Raw genomic sequence first — 9,109 nt, forward strand, 5'->3', positions numbered from 1 at the left:
ACCTATTTAGGTGCTTTCTTGTTTTTTTTTTGCCAAAGTGGAAAAACTACAAAGGCAGAAAGGAAGGCCCAAACAAACAGGGCATTAATCTGAATTCTAAGGTCTCTTTCATTCTAGCTGTTCACTCACTGTGAGAATTAAATCTCGCTTGTAGTAAGATGGAAGAATGTCCCGCGTCGACAGATTTACTCTCTCTTCGTTTACTAGGTCGGGCCAGTCCTTCTCATCCCTGCCCGCTCACGCCCTACAGCTCAAGCGCTCGCTTGTTCGGGAGGGTTGCCTACAGTTAGTTCGTTCCGGTTTTCTTTCTGTTTTTTATTTCCTTTCCGTTTTACAATTGGTTTTCTTTGTTTCATCAATGTTTTCTTCTTCTTTTCTATTTTCTCTGATTCTTCACGGGCTTTCTTTGTTTTTCTCGGTTTTCACTAGGTTTTTTCTTTTCTTTTGTTTATTTTATTCTCTTGTTTTTTCTTTCGTTCTGGGTTTTCTTTGTTTTTTCTTGTTTTCTTTTTTCCCAATGTTTTCTGGGTTTTAAGTACAAATTCAATATCTTTCGTAAATATAAAAAACAATGTTTATACAGACCTTAAACATTTTAAAGTACATTGATAAATTTTTTTAAATCTTATATTTTTTGTCTAATTTTTTCGTATACATTTTAATTTTTTGGCATATGTCTAATACATTTTCCTAATACATGTTTAATATTTTTCAAATACAAATTTAACATTTTTCTGAAAAACATACATGGTCAACATTTTTTGCATACACATTAAATATTTTTCAAATGCTTTATTAACAAATTTTAAATAAGATTTATTTTTAATACATGGTCAACTTCTTTGCTATACACATTTAAGATTATTTTCAAATGCTTGATTAACATTTTCCAAGTACAAGATTAATATTTTTAATACATGTTCAACATTTTCCTAGACACATTTAATTTTTTTTCAAATCCTTGATTAACATCTTTTCAAATGCAAGATTAACATTTTATGAATACATGGTAAAATTCTTTTCTATACACATTCAATATTTTTCAAATGTTGGATTAACATTTTTCAAATACTTGTTTAGTATTTGTTTTTCAAATTGATGAGCATTTTTTAAATATACATGATCAACTTTTTCGGACATTGTATATTTTTTGTATAGAATTTTCGTATACATGGTAAAAAAAATCCATACACATTTAATTTTTTTTTCAAACATTATGTAAAACAGATTCGTATAGTTTTAGATTTGTGTAAGTGTAAAAAATTAAAAACAAAAACAAAATTTTTAAAAGGGCTTCGGCCTCCAGCAGAATTGGCTGGCACATCTTACGCTGGCCTTACACTTCACCGTCTAGTCTTTCTTAAACCTGTTCATGGACAACCCAGCCCGGCGGCCCGAACCCGAAGCCCGACATTCGGGCCGGGCTCGGGCTCCAATTTCTCGCCTAAAGCCTCGCCTGAAATAACCCGAAATGCCTATATATATTTTATTCAAAACATAGGTATAATAAATTATATAATACCCTGAATATGACTAATTTAATTAAAAAACGCCACTGTTAACGTGTTTTGGGCCGGGCTGAGCGGGCTTGGGCTTGGGATTTTTTCATCGGGCTTTGCCAAGCCCGGCCCGAACTCGACCCGGCCCGGCCCGGGAATAATCAGGTTACCGATGACAATAAAAGGATTCCTGTTAAAGGTCAGGCCTCACCCTGACTAGTTTAATAGTGTTCACACGTTTAAAAAATGTTATTGTAATTTTAGAAGGGTTTTAAGCATTTGTTCTAATTGGTCACATAAAAAAGAGTGTTCACCTATTTATTATAAATATTCGTGTTTTAAAAAGTTCTCACACCTTTTGGAAAATCTTCCATGTAGTTTTATAAAGTCATCACACAATTTATGTTATGTTTGTATAATTTTAAAAAATCACATAAAAAGGGTCATCATGTGTTTCAAAAATGGTCACCGTGTAACTAAAAAAATGTTCATCCTTTATTTAAAAGATAGTCATCCCGTATCTTCAAAAGTGTTGTCATGTATTTGAAAAGTGTTTATCATGTATTTAAATAATAATATTTTTTATAACAAAAATGAAATGAAAGTAGAAAAATGTTCATGTGGTTTAGAAAAATGTTTTCGCACCTAAAATAATATTCATATATTTTTGAAAAAGTATTAGTCCGTTCTTTAATATAAAATTTAAAAGTAAGAGAAAAATGCTCATATGACTAAAAAATGTTTGCGCACTTCAAATAATGTTCTGTATTTTCTAAAACTATCCATGTTTGTTTTTACAAAATGTTCATTTATTTTCATCAAATTACTTTACATATTTCTTTAATATCCTTTTTTATATAAAACATATGGTTGGAGGACGAAAAGAATGAAAAACGCAAGAAAAAAATAAAAAAAATCAAGGATAAAAAAGAAAAATCTAATAGATAGAAAGAAAAATCTAATAGATAGAAAAAAAAGAAACTGACATGAAACTTGCCTAGAACACGTGAAAACCTACTGAACGAAAGTCTGACATACGGGGAAAAAATGCTCACTCCTAGCCTGACATACGATGCAGGCGAGCGCTTCCTATTATCTTATAGTCCATCCATTCCAAAATATAGTGCGCGCGCGCTTCCCGAGGTCCAACTTGACCATAAATTTAACCAACGAGACAGACTGCGGTGGGAGAAAAAATTATATAATTTAAAACTTCTTTTGAATACGAATTCACTGGTATAACTTTTGCTCCCGCGCAGTCAGTCTCGTTGGTTAAATTTATGGTCAAAGTTGAAGCACGAGAATAGAGGAAGCACTATATATTCTAGAACGGAGGGAGTATATGCAAGATATATCTTTTGCCTCAGTAGGTGGTATATATGATTCATGGTGAGGAGCTCCCACTGGAGGAATCTAAATTAAAATGGGCGGCACCAATACTAATACTTGATCTACCTTGATTTGGGCTGAGCAATTGTGACGGATAGACACTCTTGACAGCGTAACACTAGAGTGGTGGGCTGTATCGTATTTCCCCCAAATTCCCAGGTTGCATTTCCTGTCGGTGATTCTGCAGCTACTGCTTTAAAGGAGGTCAACCTGAATGTGGTTGTATTTATTCAGGTTTGATTTGATGTTGTCCATGCCCCCCTTCAGTTTGAGTTGATACTTCTCCATGATCCCCTTCTTCAGGTTGATTTGATGTTCTCCATGCTTGTGCGCTCCACCACAGTGCTCTCCCTGGCCCAGCTTCAATTAGCATATGCTAACAGATTGTGCTAGCTTTGCACCACTCCCGATGTCCCCCCCTTCCATCTCCCATGATTTTGACCAAGGCCGGGCGGTCATTGTTTTTGGCAAAGGCCGGCCATTCTGCATGCATGACATACATGGCAGGCCTTCAAGTAATCATGGCCAGTTCTCCCTGTGCTAGCTCGAGATATCATGGGCTGGGCTGAGCTGTGCACCAGCTCTGGACGCAGATAACCTTTAGAATGACGAACACTCGGTGATGTGATTGGCGTGGGCACTGTGATGTCCAAGTGAAGAAGCATGTCTGACTGATCCTGATCAGAAATGGAGCCGCGGAGTGGACTTGCAGGCCGCTTTGAAGACAAAGGTAGTGATACGTTTTCATCGCAAGATAATATGCAGCGGCGAAGTGGGACTGAAGCACTTGGTATGATCGTTGAGCGATGGAGCCCAGCCCATAGGCCAGCGCTACAATTTCCAAGGCCATCAGTACTCCCCCATTCCATTCCTCAGATCGACAAATATTACTACGACATGTTGCTGAAAATCCTGATGAATGAACAAAAACATCAATGGAGATGGACTGCCACTGACTTCGAGCGTGCTACTCGACAGCCTTTGCCACTGTTGGTGCTCTGCTAGCTCGGTGGGAAGTGGCGCTCGTCATGATCCATTGATGAGCATGGTAGTTACTGTTCAGTACAATTTCATGTACCCTACTGCTGCTGTGTCACGTGACCTGCTAATCGTCGGTGGTGATTTTTGTAAGTGAAAACAAACAGGCGAGCATGGGAGGCCGTGGGTGGCGATCGAGCATGCATCAGCTGCGGCTGCATGGCCGGTGTCTGTCAGCCTGTTGCTTTCTCCCCGTGCCCCAGGCATGCGTGCGAAACGCAGACCAGGGGAGCGGATCCGGCTCGCGATTCGTTGGACCGGACCGGCCGTTCCGAAACGAAACCTAGAAGGAAGCGAGGGTCCGTCGAGTCGAGAGATGCTGCTGCTACCGATGCACGACGAGTCCGTGATTATTACGGCCTGTGGTGTGGTGGTTTCGCCCTTCTTTTCATTGCGGGAGAGCCTTCTTCTTTTCCTGTGTCGAGACTGACTGGAGGGAGGGATGATCGCTGGATCCCTGAAAAGATGGAATGCAAGGCCGGCTCTGCCCTGCTTCTTTGGGCAAAGGATCATGTTTCCTAGAAATGTCATGTTTAACGCTGCGAGGAGCGTACGTAGAACTGTTGGTCTCGTCCTCCGAGGTTCTGTGTCTCTGGGGGGTGTGTGTGTGTGTGGCGTGTGGGTGTGTGTCGCCGGCCGTGGTCAAATTCTTCTTCCTTCCCGTCGGCCGGACCAAAGATGGCAAGCGAGATCCGGCTGGTTGGTCCACTGACATACAGCGGCGACGGAGCGGTCACCGGGTCACGTGTACCGGTGCACAGGACGTGCCAAGCGAAAACATACGGACGGACGGCCACTGCTCGCAAGCTGGACCAGCAGCAGGAGTACGAACGAACCAACTAACGAACGAGCGGCTAGATGTCGGAGAAGATAGTTTTTACAGTTACAGTGGCAAGTTGCAACTGAAGTTTCAGATACCGTTGCTGCATTTTCGTCCATGGTTTACTGGCATCCATGCTCGGATGCGAGCGGAGCGGCGGCAATGCCATCTTTTCTAAAAACAGGGGCTGCTGCCTGCCGGCCGTCCGGTGCATGCATGGAGATGCGCGCCGCGCGCCGTCTATCTTGCAGCAGGGCGGCCAGGCCGCCTGCGTCTGCCTGCCCGTGTCCCTGTATCGCTACGCATATGGTTGCTGCGCTCTGCTCTGGGGTCGTAGAAAGGAGGGAGCGCCCAGTGCATGGCAGCGCTGCCGCTGGTCGTGCATTGGCCGCTTGCCTGTTGCTCATGTTTTCTTGGCTTGGACCGGTTGCCGCGTAAGCTGCTTAATTACCTCTCTCCAGCGGCCAACCTGTTTGTTGATGGAGTAAATGTCTGAATGCACTGTTGTGACTTTGTGATTTCATTTTCTGTGGCAAATAATAAATGGAGCAAATTTAGACATGGAATGGAAAATGTATAGAGAATAATGGAAGACATCCTAGTATTATTGAGCTGCTTTTGTGTGTGAGTTCTTGTTGGCTCTTTTCATTATTTGTTCCTTTTACCGGCTGCATAATTGTGCCCGACTGACCAGGCCAGTTTCCAGCTCACACGAGCTGCTAAGCCTGCAGGCATGTGCACTGTAAAGGCCAGCAACTTCTGCATATATTGATTGTCTCTGCAGAAAAGCATTTTTGGCCTCTACGGTTCTACCAAAAGACTAATTTGCTTGAACTTTTGCCTGAATCTGAATGTGCAAATAACAAACCATTACAATGCAGATTCCTTAACAAACTGCACGTACTACTAATTACTAGCGTCTGAAGACGACGCTATGCAAAATGCAACGGCCAGATACTCTTAGTTTCATAAGCAGATATTCAGCCACAAGTGATGCAGAAGCTGCCTATTGATAACCCAGGTCAATTGGTTGACCCCGGCCTGGTGCGTGCATGTTGTGCTCTTGGAAAACTGGGCGGTGTTCTTCAGTCATTAATTGCGCTGGACATCACTTCGATTGCCACGAGTGCTTCCTCGTGTCTGATGCAGAATCTTGGCTCTAAGAACGGTCTTAGAGCCAGGCTAATCTGGAGTTTGACCTAAATGATCTCTGCTAGCACAATATTCTGCAGGCATTAGCGCTGCACAATCGCACCACTTCTTTCAAACTACATGCCTGGGGAGTATCCTAGCTATAGTACTAGCGGGCTGATCTGACGGACCACTGTGTATGCATCTTGGTTCACGATTTTGGTCTTGGATCCACCCAATGACAGTGACCAAACCAATTCTCTCTTTCTCTCTTTAGAATTAGATTAGAAGCGTAGTTAAATAAGGTACAAGCTATCTGGCAATGCGTGTACTAAATTCAGCATATATTCTTGTTTCAAAAAAAAAATTCAGCATATATTGCGTATGACTACTGTTGAAGAAAACTGGAGATGAGTCGTGGTATTAACAACTTAGGTTGAGGTCGAGTACTGGCCTGATCAGCAAGAACAATTAAGTCTATGTAAAAATGGTGTTTGCAAGGGAAGAGAAAACCGCACGAGTGCCACAAGAACACTCATTAGTGACAAACAAGCTTCCTCTTAATTTACATAACTAGTGTGCCGCAAATGAAAAAAAAAAATGCCACGGGTTCAGTACAGATAGGACGCGTTTGGTAGGCTCCATATACCTCCGCCAGGCCCGCGCGGGAAGAAAATTATCCGTTTGGTTACCCGCATTCACTGTTGGGATTGCATAGCACGAATATTAAAAGCACATCTGGGACTGCATCCAGAGGAACGCCCAAATCGACCTTTTTGTGGAGCTAGGTCTGCGGGTGCAACCCTAGGCACTTGGGCGTGGGCAGTTGCACGCATGGGTGCGGTCCCGAGACGCCGCGTTGTTTTCAGACGCGTCGTCATAAATTACCCTCACCTCCCTTCCTCACCGCTCTCTCCCCTCTTCCCCACTCACACCGGTGGCGGCGACCACCTGAGCTCTAGTGCGAATCGAGCCAAGACGGCGGCAGCAACCACTGGAGCGACTGCCGACCTCCACCAGAGCGCATCGGCCATGGCGGTAAGATCTCGTCCTCTCTGTACATTCACTACATTCGACTCGGGCTAGATTAGATTAGAGCACGCGATTGAACAGTTAGGGAGGGGATTGAACACATCGGGGGTGGAGGATTGCCATCAATCGATTCTGCATCGACGGCTACAAACTTTCTTGTCTAGCCGCGGCGACCCTGGAGTCGCGTTGAGCGGCGAGGGGCGTAGCCATCTTCTTTTCTTCCTCACCGTCTTCGTCAAGAACGATGGGTCTTGCACGGTCGCCTACCGCCAGCGCCCTGGCCACCATCTGCACCTCGTCGTTCTCGGCGTCCGGCGACCCGAACGTGCTACTCTAGTACACCGCGGCACGCTGGTCTTGAGGTGCCTTGTACTGATTGTACTTGGCCCATCTTGCCCGTTGTCCAGCATCGCCGGAGTCTGCCTGATTCATGGCCCAGCGCAGGATGTCCACTGACATCGCGCCCTTGGCTGGGTCCGGAATCAGTGTCTTCAACTCGTCTAGCGTAGCCTTCTTCATCAAAGCATCGACCTCCTTGTGCATGTCATCGATGCTGCTGAAGTTCGAGCACACTTCTTGCGGTCACCGAGCGAGCACTCAAGGAAGAAGGCCCTCCATCCAATGCCCTAGGGGAAAGGGTTGGGGTTGGAGTTCATGGTGAGGGGGAGGTGGTGAAACAGAGGGGGTTTGAGTGTGGTGCTGGGTTAGTGGGATGGGTTAGTATAGGAGCGTTAGGCCGATATGAATGAATGCTGACCATTGAACCGCGTGTTGTTCATAATGCAGATGAACAAGGGCAAGGAGGTTGCTCCCATTGGAGAAGGGCAATGAGGTTGTGCCTCCATTGGTCGAAGTGCCGGTGCAGGATCACCCAAGCCCCAAGCGGAGGAACTATGGCCACTACCATCAGGAGTCAGGACCAAACCACTTCTACAAGGTTATCCTTGCTCCAAAGCTGGAGAGTATGACATTGCCTCTGGACTTCACGAAGTACTTCCTCGCCATCCCTACAGAGTTCAAGCTCAAGACGAACACTGACTGCGCATGGAGGGTGACGGTGAGGGTGATCAATGGCAGGGTCACCCTTGATTAGGGTTGGGCCACCATCGCCGTCGTTCATCAGATCATGATCAGGTACATGCTGACGTTCAAGCTGCTCACCCCCGACACCATGAAGGTGACCATCTTCAACAAAGAGGGCGTGGAGGTGGTCACCAAGTGCAAGGAGCATGACAACGCCTTCGCCGCGACCGCTTGAGCTCCCATTGCCCGTTCCTTGTTGGTTCTTGCTTTAAGACTTGGGTTTCCTTTAAAATTTATCACACTATGTTGGTTTAAAACTTGTGATGCGTGGTTAAGACTTGTGTTTGTGCCTAAGATTGTTCTGTTGCTTCTAGTTTAGTTGTTAGTAGTTCATGTGTGCCTTTGGTAACCGCACCACATCAAGGAGGAGGTTACCACACAACTGTCCTGGATGTAACCAAACAACCAGACTTGTGTTTCCCCTCAAACAAGTCCGCAACCAAACAGCAGGCCATCCGTTTTAGCACATGCAGGCTAGAGGGGATGCAGGCAACCAATCAACATGCAGATATTGGTTTTTTTGCTTGCATATGCTCAGCGAGGCCCAACTGGGACAAGTATGCAAAGTGGCAAAATACGATGCAGGTAACCAAACGCGTCCATAGAGTTTCGATGCTTCATGAATATAGGTCTTGAATGGACATACGTAGGATGAAAACCTCTACTTTAGCCCAATTAACATTATGGCTCCCACCAAACATAAAAGTAGGTGGTGCGCAGCGAGAGTCGCATGCGAGAGTTCTAGCTTCCCATTCAGCTCTAACTAGAGCCGACAATTGAACTTTTCAGACGACTTGAAATAAGAACCGTTTGCTATAACCCCTTGCACAGTCGGATGTTTGCTTATTATGCAGTAGTGGTGCATCTATAAGGATATAAATACAGGAATGATTAATCATCCCTTTTGAAGAAAAAAAGGCCAATGTGTCAATAATATTTGTTGCATAGGCCTCGTTAGGAAATGTACGTCACCCAAAGAGAAAAATAAAAAATAATCCTTGAATCCATAACATCGGCCGAAATCGAACATTGACCTCATGGTCCCTCAAACTAGAATCCTTTATTTCCTGATCTTGGTTCTCGACAACTTTTGAGTGAAAGCTCATTCGGGTCGCGA

This window comes from Triticum aestivum, chromosome 3D, assembly GCF_018294505.1.
Source record: "Triticum aestivum cultivar Chinese Spring chromosome 3D, IWGSC CS RefSeq v2.1, whole genome shotgun sequence".
In the NCBI taxonomy this organism is placed as follows: Eukaryota; Viridiplantae; Streptophyta; class Magnoliopsida; order Poales; family Poaceae; genus Triticum; species Triticum aestivum.